This window comes from Chiloscyllium punctatum, chromosome 17, assembly GCF_047496795.1.
Source record: "Chiloscyllium punctatum isolate Juve2018m chromosome 17, sChiPun1.3, whole genome shotgun sequence".
Classification (NCBI taxonomy): domain Eukaryota; kingdom Metazoa; phylum Chordata; class Chondrichthyes; order Orectolobiformes; family Hemiscylliidae; genus Chiloscyllium; species Chiloscyllium punctatum.
The window spans coordinates 82,621,161-82,637,221 of NC_092755.1; the positions used below are offsets into that span (position 1 = coordinate 82,621,161).

The following is a 16,061-nucleotide window of genomic DNA, read 5'->3' on the forward strand; positions in this document are numbered from 1 at the left end:
ACTGGGCCAGTGGGTGGATGTACCGCAACTTGTCTCAATGTCCTCAGGTGCTGCTATATGACCATGTGTGATGTTTGAGGTTATTGGGTGGGGCCAAGCTTAGTCTCCATGATAATGGTTTTACTGGCCCTCCTTTGACCACCATGGCTCACCACTGAATTAAGTATTCAGTAGCTGATCAGCTCTGACACAAAGAACAACCCTTTGGATAAGATACACTGTGTCAGTCATTGCTCAGTGGGTAGTACCTTACTGAGTCGGAAAGTTGTGGGTCCAAGTCCCACTACAGATGACTGAATGCAAAATACAAGCCTGAATCTTCTGATCAGTGTTCGGACTATAGTATCAGTGCTGATCAGACAGAAAATGTATACTTGGCAAAAGTGAGGACTGCAGAAGTTGGAGATTACAGTGGTACTAGAAATGCACAGCAGGTCCGGCAGAATCGAGGAGCAGGAAAACCGACGTTTCGGACAGTCGCCCTTCATCAGAAAATGTGTACTTGCCTATTTGTGGTTGAAAAGTTCAGGATTCCTGTCCAAGATGTAAAAGATCTCCCTGAGCATAGATGACCATATAGACAGCTGTGAATCAGTTCAGGGTAGAAGTCAATTCCCCCGTTTTGGTGCCACCAGCTCCTGTGTTCTGCTATTTCAATATAGTCTTTTAATGAATAAGTGTAGCTTGGGTGAGTGAGTGAATTGTTGCAGGGTACTTGGGCTGGGTGGGTGGGAGGGAGTACTTCGAGATCAGTTGTTGAGTCACCCAAGTTATTGATTAGGTTTTAGTCTGTCTCATAGTTCCTTGGTAACTCGCAAGTAATTATTGTGGGTTTGTCTGAAGGTTCCAATTCTAACTCAAATTTGGAAACATTTGTGGACTATCCCTGGAAGCAAAGGAATTGCCGATATCTGATGTTTAAACTTTCCAGCAGTTGCTAAATAAGTCACACATCAGGGTCTCATACAGGGTCCTGATGCATGTCTTTCAGCATCAGCCACTATTGCACAATCTGGTAGTCAAATGTTTGAGCCAAAGTTTGTCTCCTCTACATAGTGTTGAGCGAAAACTTCACTGTCAGAGTTTCGATCTTTCAGGTGGCCATAGAAAGTCCAATGGACCCATGTGGAGGAAGAGCAGGGGACTTGCCTCCAATGTCCTGGTCAATTTTATCCCTCAAGCAAGATTACAACAGTGAATTTATTTATTTTGACATTGCTATCAGTGGGATCTTACTGAGTGCAAATTTGCAGCAATGTTTCTAAAATCACAACAATGAAACTATTTCAAAAATACATTGTTCGATGTAAGGAGCTTTTGGATGTCTTGAGGACATGATAGGCTTTATCTAAATGCAAATTATTTCTTTTAGTGTCATTAATGTAGAGAGACAGCCCTAGGCACTTCAGAAATGCAATCAAAAGGAACTAGTGACAAGTATATTAAATCCATAAACACAAAGGGGGCCAAAAAAAAAATTATAGGCATCAAATTTTACATTTTCCTGATGCCTAATAAGTGTCAAAATCCTCCGGAAATTGTCAAGTGTTGTCAGTTCACAGTTGTGCTGCAGACATCGAGGAGTATGGTTGCCTTTTTTAAAATTTCCAAGACTAATTCTAAAAGGAAGACTACCTTTCGAAAAGAGCAGAATGCTGCAGTTATCAACCAAATTCAATTCCCAGATCTATTGTAACTCTGCAGTTTTAAACATAAAAAGGTCAGACTTGGAATTTGACTGAGTTCACTAAGCATACAGAATAATTAATGTTCACTCCCCTCCTCTCAATTTTTCACTCCTTAGCATATCTTTGTCTGCACCAGAGTGAATCTAACAACAGCTATTCTGACCTGATCTGTGAAGATCATGCATGGTCGGGAGGGAGTAATTATGAGAGGTGTAATTATGGTCCTGAGTTAATTGTAACCAACTGAACTGTGAGTTTGTCTTCTGTAATTGAGTCCCATGACTAGGTATTTCTAAAAGTGCTTGTATGAAATGTATTCTCCTTGCTTGTATCCAGTTGCTAGAGTAAGATGTTAATGTTGAACTGATTGAATTACGCACTGGATTTTAGTCATAGAATAAGGTGAAGAGCTGAAGTGCGGGAAAACATGGCATTTTCACACGCATTACAATAACAAAATGTATAACATGCAAGTTCTTTACTCAAAATGTGGAAAGTCCATTGTGCAGTATGCTTTTATACAATTTAAATGCAAATAGAAATCTGTGAAGATTTCATTCAAACCATAGATAAACTTAATTTCACCCTTTTCTCTTTCCTTTGACAGTCAATCCAATTTACACAGAAGCTGTTGGATGATATTATAAACTATGCTTTCAAATACTTTCCTACGATTAAATGGAGTATTTGTGTTATGTTTACGGAATTAGTTAATGGATCTCACGGCATGATTGATGTAATATGGCACGGCTGTTACCTCTACACAAGTCCTCTTGAATTTAACAAGAGACCAGAGTGTGGAAGTGCAAAGTAACATCTTGGAAAGTGTATTCTTTTATACTTACTCGGGGGAAATAGAAGAAAGCAATTGAAATTTGAGATTCTACCATCGGCAAAATGCATATTGTGATCAACCAGTCGTTCTGTTGTAACACATGTTGCGTTAATGCGAATTGGCTGCAACACGATTGACAATTTGGGGACACTGTTTCAACAGTGCGACCTTTTAAAATATGTGTTCGTTGTAATGTGATTACAGCACCAATACTTTAAAGCACAATTTTTTATTGAAGTGGGGTTGCATAAAACGAAACCATCATGTTATAGAAGAACCTGTGTATTGTTATGTAATTGATTATAAGTCCTCAATGTAATTCATTGCATTCAAATTTAATGTCATCCATTTCTATTTAGTTCTTGACTCAGTGGTCGCACTCATGACTGAGACAGAAGGTTGTGTGTCTGATTCCCTTTCCAGGGACTTCAGCAAACTTTCCAAGGTCAATCTTCACTTCTATAAGGGTGGAGTTTTGGTTTGTCAGAAGCATCTTTGGGATGAAGCCCATTTGCCCCCACTTCCACCCCCCGATTAACACAAACATTCTATATCAATATTAAGAAAAGAACAGGGATTCATTCTGCAACAAACACCTCAAAAACTGGACATGGCTGTTTCTGGGATAATGCTGTGTATAACCTAGTTGCCATATTTTTTATATAGCAACAATGACTATGCTTTAAAAGTACTTAACTATAAAGTACCTATGGACATTCTGAGGTTATGAAAGGTAATCAATACATTTCTTTAGGGAGTGTTCAGACAAGTGACAAGCTATAATCTGCTGAGCAAATCCAAACAGTAAGTGCTGGGTTAAGTCTTTTCTACAAAAAGAAACTTCCTTCCACTTTCCAATGGCTTTCTTCAGCTTTGCACTGCAGCACACATCCTTGAGGCAGATGTCGTCAATGATGCATCATGAACCCTATTATTCCACATGCTTTGCATACAAATCTGGCAAAGTCACCTTCTAAAACACTTCAATTAAGGAAAATTCTTTTTTAAAAAAAAGGAATATGTAAATGAAAGAAAGAACTGCATTTATGTTGTACCTTTCATGATGTTTGGACAACTCACAGGGCTTGAGAGCCAATTAACTATTTTCAAAGTATCCTAGAATCCCTACAGTGTGGTAACAGACCATTCAGCCCAACAAGTCCACACCGACCGACCGAAAAGCATCCTACCCAGACTCGCCCCCTTACCCTAACCCTGTAACCCTGCATTTCCCATGGCTAATCCACCTAACCGACACATCCCTGGACACCACAAGCATTACAGTATGGCCATCTAACTTGCACATCCTTGGACTATGGGAGGAAACCAGAGCACCTGGAGGAAACCCATGCAGACACGGGGAGAATGTGCAAGCTCCACACAGACAGTCGCCCGAGGGTGAAATCGAACAGGTCCCCAATGCTGTGAAACAGCCATGCTAAGCACTGAGTCACTGTGCTGTCCCTTCACTGTTATAATGTAAGAAAGGCAGCAATCAATTTGTGCACATTTAAGCTCCTACAAAAAAGAAAAGGGATAATGACAAAATGATCTGCTTTTCAGTGTTGGTCAAGATATAAAATATTAGCCAGAATACTTAAGGTGATCCCTCCTGCTCAGTGTGGCAAGACTGTGACGTTATTTTTACTTGAACCTAACGTGGTTCAATTTAACATCTCACCCAAAAAGTGAACCCTCTGAAAGTGATATTCTCCTCCAGTACCAAACTAGTCTAATCCACAATGTTAGAAACTTGAAGGGAAAATTATTGATGATTGAGATTTCAGACTGTTCCATCAAAATGAAGTGTTATTGATCTATTGCCTTTCATTTTCTCCTTGTTTTCCAAGAAAAGGGAGAATTGTAAAATAAAAATTATTCAGTTATTTCTTCACACAAAGGGTAGTGAAGATCTGGAACACCCCTTTCCATGTTGAGGTTGGAAGACAACTGGAAGTTTCAAACCTGAAATCCATGGAACATTGGAGCCGTGAATGTTAAGTGTACAACACGAAGGTAGGTAGTTGATGTTATAGAGATTTGTCATGATCTACTTGAATGGAGGAACAAGTGAAAAGCATTGAATAGCTACCACCTCTTGTTTGGTTAAGTAATTTGAAGGAAAGGGTTTAGCAGTATTTTACAGGAAGGAGAGTGAGACCTTTAGACTTCCTTATATATATTGATGACCTAGACCTGGGTATGTAGGGCACAATTTCAAATTTTGTGGATGATACAGAACGTGAAACCAAAGTAAACTGTGTGAGGATAGTGTAGAACTTTGAAAAGATGCAGTCAATTGTTAGATGAAGTTCAATGTAGGGAAATATGAGGTGAATCATTTTGTTAAGAATAACCTGGAATGACAATACAAAATAAAGGGTACAACTCTGAAGGCAGTGCAGGAGCAGAAGGCCCTGGATGTATATGTGCATGATTTGTTAAAGATGCAGCATAGGTTAAGAGCATAGTTAATAAAGCAGGCAGTATTGTAGGCTTTATAAATACAGGCATAGCATATAGGAGCAACGAGATTCATGGACCCATATCAGACATTAGCTAGAATATTGCACTCAGTTCTGGATGTCATACTTTGGGAAAGATGTGAAGGTGTTTGAAGGGTGCAGAAGAGATTTTCGAGACTCATTCCAGGGATGAAGGGCTTCAATTATAGGGTTAGATTGGAGAAGCATGGGTAGAGCAGGGACAGGAATGGTTGTTGCAGGTTCTGGGATTTAGATATTTCAGTAAGAACAGAGAAGATGGTAACAGAGAGGGAGGTGTGGCATTGTTAGTCAAGGACAGTTTACAGTGGCAGACAGGACAATTGATGAGGACTCACCTACTGAAGTAATATGGGCTGACGTTAGAAACAGGAAAGGACAGGCCACCCTGTTGGGAGTTTTCTATAAGCCTCCGAATAGTTCCAGAGATGTAGAGGAAAGGATAGCTAAGATATATCTGAATAGGAGCGAGAGAAACAGGATAATTGCTATGGGGACGTTAACTTTCCAAATATTGATTGGAAATACTATAGATCGAGTACTTTAGATGGGTCGATTTTGGTCCAATGTGTGCAGGATGTTTTCCTGACACAGTATGTAGACAAGCCAACAAGGGGCGAGGCCACATTGGATTTGGTACTGGGTAATCTACCTGGCCAGGTGTTAGATTTGGAGATGGATGAGCACTTTGGTGATAGTGACCACAATTCGGTTATGTTTACTTTAGTGATGGAAAGGGATAGATATATACCACAGAGTTATTGCTGGGGGAGAAAGCAATTATGATGCGAATAGGCAAGACTTAGGATGCATAGGATGGGGAAGGAAACTGCAGGGGATGAGCACAATTGAAATGTGGAGCTTATTCAAGGAACAGCGACTGTGTGTCCTTGATAAGTATGTATCTGTCAGGCAGGCAGGAAGTGGTTGAGCAAAGGAGCTGTGATTTACTAAAGAAGTTGAATCTCTTGTCAAGAGGAAGAAGAAGGTTTATTTTAGGATGAGACATTAAAGCTCATTTAGGGTGCTCGAGAATTATAAGTTAGCCAGGAAAGACTTAAAGAGACAGCTAAGAAGAGCCAGGAGGGAACATGAGAAGTCTTGGCAGATAGGATCAAGGAAAACCCTAAAGCTTTCTATAGGTATATCAGAAATAAAGGAATGACTAGAGTAAGATTAGGGCCAATCAAGGATATTAGTGGAAAGTTGTGCCTCGAATCCAAGGAGATGGGAAAGCACTAAATGAATATTTTTCATCAGTATTCACACTGGAAAAAGACAGTGTTGCGGAGGAGAATACTGAGATACAGGCTACTAGACTAGATAGGATTGAAGTTCACAAGGAGGTGGTGTTAGCAATTCTGGAAAGTGTGAAATAGGTAAGTCCCTTGGGCAGGATAGAATTTATCCTAGGGATTTATTTTCTGGGAAGCCATGGAGAATGTTGCAGAGCCTTTGGCTTTGATATTTATGTCATTGTTGTCTACAGGAATAATGCCAGAAGACTAGAGGATAGCAAATATTGTCCTCTTGTTCAAAAAGGGGAGTAGAGACAACCTTGGTAATGATAGCCTTACTTCGGTTGTGGGTAAAGTGTTGGAAAAAGTTATAAGAAATAGGATTCATAATCATGTAGAGAGGAATAGTTGATTAGGGATAGTCAACATGGTTTTGTGAAGGTTAGGTCGTGCCTCATAAACCTTATTGAGTTCTTTGAGAAGGTGACCAAACAGGTGGATGAGAGTAAAGCGGTTGAAGTGATGTATATGGATTTCGGTAAGGCATTTGATAAGGTTCCCCACTATAGGCTATTGCAGAAAATATAGAGGCATGGGATTGAGGGTGATTTAGCGGTTTGGATTAGAAACCAGCTAGCTGAAAGAAGACAGAGGGTGATGGTTAATGGGAAATGTTCATCCTGGAGTTCAGTTATTAGTGATGTACTGCAAGGATCTGTTTTGGGGCCACTGCTGTTTGTCATTTTTATAAATGACCTAGATGAGGGCATAGAAGGATGAGTTTGTAAATGTGCAGATGACATGAAGGTCAGTGGAGTTGTGGATAGTACTGAAGAATGTTGCAGGTTACAGAGGGACATGGATAAGCTGCAGAGCTGGGCTGAAAGGTGGCAAATGAAATTTAATGCGGAAAAGTGTGAGGTGTCTCACTTTGGAAGAAGTAATAGGAATGCAGAGTACTGGGCTAATGGTAAAATTCTTGGTAGTATAGGTAAGCAGAGAGATCTCGGTGTCCATGTACATAGATCCCTGAAAGTCGCCACCAGGTTGATGGGGTTGTTAAGAAGGCATACAGTATGTTAGATTTAATTGGTAGAGGGATTGAGTTTCAGAGCCACGAGGTCATGCTGCAGCTGTACAAAACTCTGGTGTGGGCACACTTGCAGTATTATATACTGTCAGGACACCGCAATTTAGGAAGGATGTGGAAGCTTTGGAAAGTGTACAGAGGAGATTTATTAGGATGTTGTCTGGTATGGAGGGAAAGTCTTATTAGGAAAGGCTGAGGGACTTGAGGCTGTTTTTGTTAAAGAGAGAAGAAGGTTGAGAGGTGAGACATACAAGATAATAAGAGGGTTAGATAGGGTGGACAGTGAGAGCCTTTTTTCCTCAGATGGTGATGGCTAGCATGAGGGGACACAGCTTTAAATTGAGTGGTGATCGATATGGGACAGATATCAGAGGTAGTTTCTTTACTGGGAGAGTAGTAGGGGCGTGGAATGCACTGCCTGCATTGGTAGAAGACTCGCCACATTTAAGGACATTTAAATGGTAATTGGATAAACATATGGATGAAAATGGAATAGTATAGGATAGATGGGGTTCAGATTGGTTCCACAGGTCGGTGCAATATCAAGGGTTGAAGAGCCTATACTGCGCTGTTATGTTCTAAGTTAGGACTGTATTCCCTTGGATAAGAGAAGGATTACAGGAGATTTGATAGACATTTAAAATCGTGACGGATTTGGGCAGAATCAATAGGGAGACACTGTTCCCGGTCTTCAAGGTTTGGCCATAAGGATGTGTTGATTAAAAAAATGTGAAAGTGATGTGAGAAAATGCTTTTTCATGCAGTGAATAGTTAGGGTATGGAATGTGCTGCTTGGAAATGTAATGGAGGAAAATTCAGTTGATGCATTCCAAAGGGAGTTAGACTGTTATTTTAAAAAGTAACAATGTGCAGGGGAGAAAGCAGGATTATTACAGTAAGCAAAATGCACATTTGGAAAGAACAGTATAGATGCAATGGGCTGAAATGACCTCCTTCTCAGAATTCAGTGAGTCATGGAATACTTCAAAAACAATTCACTGTCTGAAATGTTGGAAAATCTCCAATGTGTTAAATTGAAATATTTTTATTCTTTACATAGTTTTGTTGATTGATATAATGCTGTGTACTGGGTCTTCCTAATTACCTGATGCAGGTAATTCATCCTTTTCCAGAATTAACTATATATCGCAGAACAAGCTGTCAAATATTTGACTTCGTCAGAAGTGTGTTTAAGTGAGATTTATCTAGGTACAGTAGCAATTAAATGAGTTTCCCTGGGCAACTGAATACTAACATAAAAGTCACAGTGCAGGAAAAATGAATAAGCAATTAGTCTCACTTCTGATATTTTCCAGTTGTAACTCGAAGCAGGTGGTGATAATGCATGGTTCTCTTGCTTGCCTTCTGTGGAATGTGATGAATGTATTTTCTATAAACTTTGTGATAATGGAGTGTGGTGGGTTTGGCAGATGTCCCAATGTGCATTGAAAGCAATACTGCGGAGTTTATTTCAAAATCCTATACACCTGAGACATCTTTATAAGCCTTTGTGATCCGGATCAAAAAAACATATCTATAAATACAGGGATATCTTGGCTTGTGCACACACCTAGTTATTTGATGAGAACCACCTGATTTTTAATGGCAGCACATCCCCTGGAGAGGGGATTCAAATGAACTTGTAAGAAAGTACTGTGGAATTTTAACAGGAAAACCCCAGTGATTTGAAAGGTAATCGAATTAAACAGGTTTTTGAGTATTCTTTCGCACTGCGATTCTTCAAAGTAAGAATTCATAATTCATAATTTGGTGACCAGAATAATATTTACACAGCCTGTACTACTTGCAGAATATTTATCCCACTTTCTTTTTTTTTCATTCTGCAGCTCTCCCAGTATTGGCAGCTATACTATTTAGTGACAATATCAGCAGAATATTTACTGCATTACTGGGTGTTGCAACGTGCCAAAATATTCAGCTGAACAGATATGATCAGTTGAGAATCTGGCATTTTATGTTCTCTTAGTGTTTGAGCTATCTTGTCCATTATACCTGGTAAATTCAAGGTGTTTGGGACAACTTAACGAAAGACTTGCAGGAATAATCCGGAGGATGAAGGGATGTCAATTGAGGAGTCTGGGTTTAGAATAAGGGGAATCTCATTGAAACTTACAGAATACACAGAGGGACCTGGATATGGACGTGGAGATGTTTCCACCAGTAGAAGACACTACGATGTAGCCTCAGGGACAATCCTTTAGAACTGAGATGAGGAAAAATTTCTTTGGCCAGAGAGTGGTTAATCTGTGGAACCTATTGCCACAGAAGGCTGTGAAGGCCAAATCATTGAGGGCATTTAAGACAGGGGTAGGTCGGATAGATTGTAAGTGGATTAAGGGGTATGGGGAGAAGGCAGAAGAATGAGGTTGAGGAACATCAGCCATGATCGAATAGTGGAACAGACTCAATGGGCTGAATGGCTTAATTTTACTCCTACATCTTGGGATCTATACAACACCTTTTTCATAGTGAAAAGAGCCAAGGCATTTCATCAGAATGATCTGCAAACAAGTTTTGGAACCAACCCACAGGAATTATTAGGTCAGAAAACAAAAAAAGTTGGTGAGAGGTGGGCTTGAAGGAGCATTTTGTGTGTTTTTTTTAAATGACAAATTGATGAGTTTTGGAAGGAGATTCCAGAGGTTGAGACCTTGATGCCTGTGCCCACAGCTACTAAAGATGGGGTAAATTAACATCAGGGATGCCCAAGAAAGCAGCATTGAAGGAACATTGAAGGGTTGGAGACTCAGAGCAGCTTCCAAGAGAGTGAGGGATTTTAAAAGAAGGATGAGTATTTTAAAATGGAGGCATTTCTGTACCTGGAACAAACATCAAAAAACAATTGACTGGAGGAGACAGCTCCAAAAAATCCCGATTATCAGTGATGGGGAAGACAGACACATTAGTGCAAAAGATAAGACTGAAGCATTTGCAGTAACCTTCTGCCAGAAGTGCTGACTACATCTCCACCTCCACATTTCCACCTCCTCCAGAGGTCCTTAGCATCACTGATCATCAAGCAATTTGATTCGCACCACGTCACATTAAGAAATGGCTAATGGCACTGGATACGACAAAAGGCTTTGGGCCCTGACTTCAATCTGGTAACAAACTGAAGACTTGCACTACAAAACTGGCTGCACCCTTGGTCAAGCTGTTCCAGTATTTCTGCAATACTGGCATCTAACCAGCAAAACACAAAAAGCTAGCTTGGCCAATTGCAGTCTATCAATCTATTCTTAATCACTGCCAAAGTCACAGAAAATGTCATTGGCTGTGCTATCAGTCAAAACTTGCTTAGCAATAACCTGAACAGCTTGGGGACTGGCAGGACCACTCAGCTCCTGACCTGAATACAACCCTGGTTCAGCACAAAGGGGTTAAACTTAGGAGGTGAGGTGAGTATGGCTGTCCTTGACATCAAGGTCACATTTGATCGAGTGTGGTGTCAAGGAGCCTGAGCAAAACTGGAATCAATGAGAATTAGAAGGATAACTTTTCACTGGTTTTGGCCTCGTATGAGAAGCAGTTGGTTCAGTTACCACTGATTGTAGTAAAAGACTTGGGCTCAAGCTTGATGGGGCGAAAGATTCACCTTAATTGGCTCAACATTTCTCGATTAGAAAATGGCTGCCTGAGTGTCCTAATTGAATACCTGGAAACTTTTCAGAAAGGTCTAGGGGCTATCAAAGGATCCAAGACCACCTTATATATTGACCAGGAGGAAATTCTGCAAGGCTCACTCAGTGTCATTTGCCTTAAGGGTAAAAGTAGAGGCAGAAATCAGGAGGTTGGAAAGCGAAGGAATCATCATAACAGTCCAGTTCACGGAATGGGCAGTACCAGTCTTACCACTGTGAAGGCCGAAGGGTCAGTTTCTTGTGACTGAATAAATACCCAATCCCTTGCATAGAGGAGTTATACACAAAACTAGCAGGGGTGTGTCTGTCCTTCACAAAGCTGGACGAGAGCCATGCAAAATTGCAGTTCGATGAAGATTCCCAGAGGTGTGCTACAATTAATACCCATAAGGGTTTGTACAATATATGAGACTGGCTTTTGGGGTATCATCAATCTGTGCCATTTTTCAGCAGATGATGGAGAACACTTTACAAGGTATACCCCAGATTGCCATTAATCTGGATGCCATGCTAATAACAGGGAAAATCAGTAAAGTGCATTTAGAGAACTTGGACATAAACCTTAGAAGTTTCTCCCAAGTGGGCTTACAGTTCGGAAGGGAAACATGTGTGTTCCAGACACCCCAAGTGACCTGCTTGGGCTACAGAGTCGACAAGACCTGTTTACACCTGTTTGAAGATAGTGAGGACAATCAAAGGTGCCTCAGCTCCCATGTCTGTACTAGGGCTTAGGTCTTTCCTTGGATTGCTGATTTATTATGGAAAGTTCATGCATAATCTGGTCTCCATCCTTGTACCCTTACACCTTCTATTGAAAAAGAGTTAACCTTGGAAATGGTTTCATAGCCAAGAAATAGTCTTTAGAGAAGTGAAGAAGCAGCTGTTGTTGTCAAAGATGTTGGCATGCCATGATCCCAAGTGAGATCTGGTGTTGACATGTGATTCCTCCACCTATGATATTGGTGTAGTGTTGGCTTACAAATGGTCCAAAAGTATATGCTTCCTGGACTTTGGCTGATACAGAGCACAGGAGAATGTGAGGACTGCAGATGTTGGAGATCAGAGCTGTGAGTGTGGTGCTGGAAATGGTCCTCAGATGCTGCCTGATCTGCTTTGCTTTTCCAGCATCACCATTCTCGACTCTGATACAGAGCATGATATGCCCAGATAGAAAAGGAAGGTTTGGCCATTGTCTTTGGTGTGAGAAACTTCCACCAATACCTTTCCAGACATAGATTTGTAATAGTAAGAGACTACAAACCTCTACTAGGGTTATTAAAAGAGGATAAGGCCATGCCACCCATAGCTTCAGGTTGAATTCCAAGGTGATCTTTCATTCCAAATGTGTGCAGTTACAAGTTGGGACACCGTCCAAGAGGCCAAGTAGCAAATGCAGATGCTTTGAGCTGCTTCCTGCTGGCAGATACACCATGGGTGGTGCTGCCTCTGGGAGAGTCTATTCTGGTTTTAAACTTTTCAGGGCATCCTTCCGGTTACTGCTGACAATATTACACTGTGAACACAAAACTAGGACAGTCAATGGTAATATGGGAGCAAAAGGGCTATCACAACCAAAATTGAAATCTTCCTGGACCCAGCGACACGAGATCACCACAGATGGTGGCCTTTCATGATGGGGAGCAAGAGTGATTGTCCCAAGCAAAGTCACCATCAGGTACTGGCTGAACTCCACCAGGGTAATCCAGGAGTAACCAAAATGAAGATGTTGGCAAGAAGTTATGTCTGATGGCCAGGACTGAATGCTGACATAGCTGCATTGGTGAGGTAGTGCCAACAAGGACAAGTATTACTGCCAGCAGCTTCCCCACATTTGTGGGAATAGCCGGATAACCCTGGATTTGGTTACACATTGACTATGCTGACCCTTTCATGGGCTCTATGTTTTTAGTTAGTGTGGACGCCCACTCAAAATGGTTGGATGTGCAATGAGTTCATTCATCAAACACTGGGCAGACAATAGCAAACGATGCTTGGAGCTTTTCAATACACAGGCACCCGAAAGTGTTGGTTACAGACAACAGGCAATCGTTGGAATGAGCTGCCAGAGGAAGTGATGGAGGCTGGTACAATTGCAACATTTAAGATGGGTAGATGAATAGGAAGGGTCTGGAGGGATATGGGCCAGGTGCTGGCAGGTGGGACTAGATTGGGTTGGGATATCTGGTTGGCATGGACAGTTTGGACTGAAGGGTCTGTTTCCATGCTATACGTCAATATGACTCTATTTACCAGCAAGGAATTCAAGTATTTCCTAAAGCTGAGTATTTTCATTCAACATATAAGGACAGCTCCATAATGTCTGTTGTCCAGTGGTCTGGGGAAAAGAGCAGTACAAACTTTGACAGGCTTAATGAAACAGCCTATAGCTTCACTTAATGCCAAACTGTCCTGGTCCCTTTTTGATTATGGGACCACTCCTCACTTAACTACAGGGACAGGTCCAACAGAGTTGCTAATGGGGAGAGCACCAGGTTAAATCTGGACCCTGGAGGAAGGTGATGAAATGGCATCAGGAACAGCAATGTTGGACATAAGACTACTTGAGAGAGCGTTTACTTCAGGGGATGAAGTTCTGTGCTGAAGCCATGGGAATGGCCCTGCATGGGTAAAAGGCATGTTCAACGTGAGGTCAAGTCTTGTGACATACAAAGTTTGGGTAGGTGAGGTGGTCCTGAACAAGCACATGGACCACATGAAAGCTGCAAACTCACAAACTGAGCAGTAGCAAAACATCTTTGACAGTGAGAACCTTTTTCCTTGACAGTGAGAACCTTTTTCCTTGACAGTGAGAACCTTTTTCCACGTATGGAGTCAGCTATTACAAGGGGGCATAGCTTTAAATTAAGGGGGGGTAGATATAGGACAGATGTTAGGGGTAGGTTCTTCACTCAGCGAGTCGTAAGTTCATGGAATGCCCTGCCAGTAGCAGTAGTGGACTCTCCCTCTTTATGGGTATTTAAGCGGGCATTGGATAGGTATATGGAGGTTAGTGTAGGTTAGGTGTGCTTTGATCGGCGCAACATCGAGGGCCGAAGGGCCTGTACTGCGCTGTAATGTTCTATGTTCTATGTTCTATCTCCGGCCCCTCAGAATGCCCAGAAAGGCTGTTGGAATCCGTGGATTCTTATCTGTCCATGTCATGTTGAAGGAACCTCAGAGTCTGAGATGGACATGGTGGATGTCACATCCTTGATACCTTTACTGCCTGATGGTGGGGATGCATTTCTTCAGAGATGCTCCAGGCACAAGAGGCAGGCTACAGTCTGATTATCCCCTCCCTCTCCATATCTAAGGTTAAGTAGGAGGAACCAAGGTGGATTCTGCGAAAACACCCAGGAGAGGTTACAAGAAAAAGGACAGGCCTACGTCCAAAGACGTAGAAGGGGAGGGATTGGGTGATTGTAACGAAGTAAGCCAAGTAGATCTCATAGAACATGAGTTCCCTGATTGGACCAGGTTAGTGGCCCCTATCAGGGAGCTCTGGCTGACAGATATAAACAGGAATGTCAGAGGTTCTGTTCACTCTCTGAGCTGACTCTAAGGAAGCCGGACCAGTGTCAAGTCCTGTGCACATGTATCTGGATACTGCCCTCTGTGAGTTACTTCAGTAATTTTTTTTTGGAGCACCTCTGGGTTTATTCCCACTCCAGTGCTTGAGCACAAAATTCCAGACTGACATTCTAATGAAGATGCGGTCTTTCAAATGAGAGGTTAAACCAAAAGCCTATTCAGGTAGCTATAAAGGTTACACCAGAAACTTTGACTTCTCCACCCCCCCTGATGCTGCTCCTTTGCTGTGTTCTTCTCGCCTCCTGCTTGTCTACTGTAAAAGATCCTATGACATTACTTCCTGGAAGAGCCAGGGATGTTATCCCATAACTTGACTGATAATTGTCTTTTCATCAACAGATTGTTTGGTCATTTTTACATTGCTGCTTGCAAGAGCTTATGAAGTGCCATTTGCTGCATTTCATACAATATAGTTGTGATTATACATCAGAAGATACTTATTTGACTGTAAAATCCTTTCAAACATCAAAAGTGGTTATAAATATATAAAGTAGAGTAAATCTTGTTCCAGTCATCTTGCAGAATGTTTAAAATTATTGCAGGGACAGCAACTGATGAAATGGGCATACAAGTATCTTGAAATTAAATATATGTATATGAAATAAAAAATAAACTCACTGTCTTTTCTATGTATGCAGGTGTTTATCGGAAGTGTCCAACACAAGCATTTTTTGCATGGGATCCTGTAACAGACTTGCAATGGATTTGTTGATTCATCTGCCTGGTTGATCTGCTGTGAAATGGAGTGGAGTCCCAAGCTCATTCTTCGGTCTCTGCTGAAATCACTTGGAATAAAATTAGTGATCCCAGACATTTAAGTTAGCAAGGTTGACAGCTTTAACTCAGGATGCATTTGTTTTTCCATAACCTGTTGTGCGAGGACTGAAATGAATCTGTGCAGAGGGAGAAGTGGATTAAATCAGAACAATTTAATGCAGCAGTGAGCTCTGGGCACTTTGTGAGGGGGAGGGGAGGGACTCAAGAATGTTTTATCCTTGAATGTATTTTTTTCCTTAGTAAAAGAAAGTGGAAATTGATTCTCTCAAATCTGTTTTGTAATGAGTGACAAAGTTGGCTTTGTGTCTATGGCAGCGGAAATTACAAAATCTGTCTAGTTCTCTCTGTTTTAACTGGAGCAATGCTTTACCCCATTGTTAATAAAATTACAGATGTGAATTTGCAATGACTGCAGGGCAGGTTCTGACCTAAAAACACTTATGTGAAAACTGTATGATCCTGACACAGAGCAAAAGGCATTTTCCCCATGTTCTCTGAGGCTGTGATATAGGAGATTGGAATCACGGTAGTTAGTGTAATTAATATGCGCCTGTGGATTTTAACAATCAATATAGAAAATCCACAGAGTTCACTAATTTAATACTTTATAAGGAAATAAGGAACAGGAAGAGACAGTTTGAACCTTTGAGCTTGTTTATTTAATTCCCTTAGTACC

General features: G+C 41.2%; 1 long non-coding RNA gene across 1 annotated transcript in view; it reads left to right on the forward strand.

The window, feature by feature from the left end:
* The window catches only part of LOC140487708 (uncharacterized), a 28,026-nt gene extending 12,371 nt beyond the window's left edge, over window positions 1-15,655 (forward strand). The window contains exons 2-3 of the long non-coding RNA XR_011962877.1: window positions 4,425-4,539; window positions 15,247-15,655. This is a non-coding gene — a long non-coding RNA (uncharacterized lncRNA). The remainder of the gene's footprint in view (window positions 1-4,424; window positions 4,540-15,246) is intronic.
* Window positions 15,656-16,061: the final 406 nt, after the last annotated feature.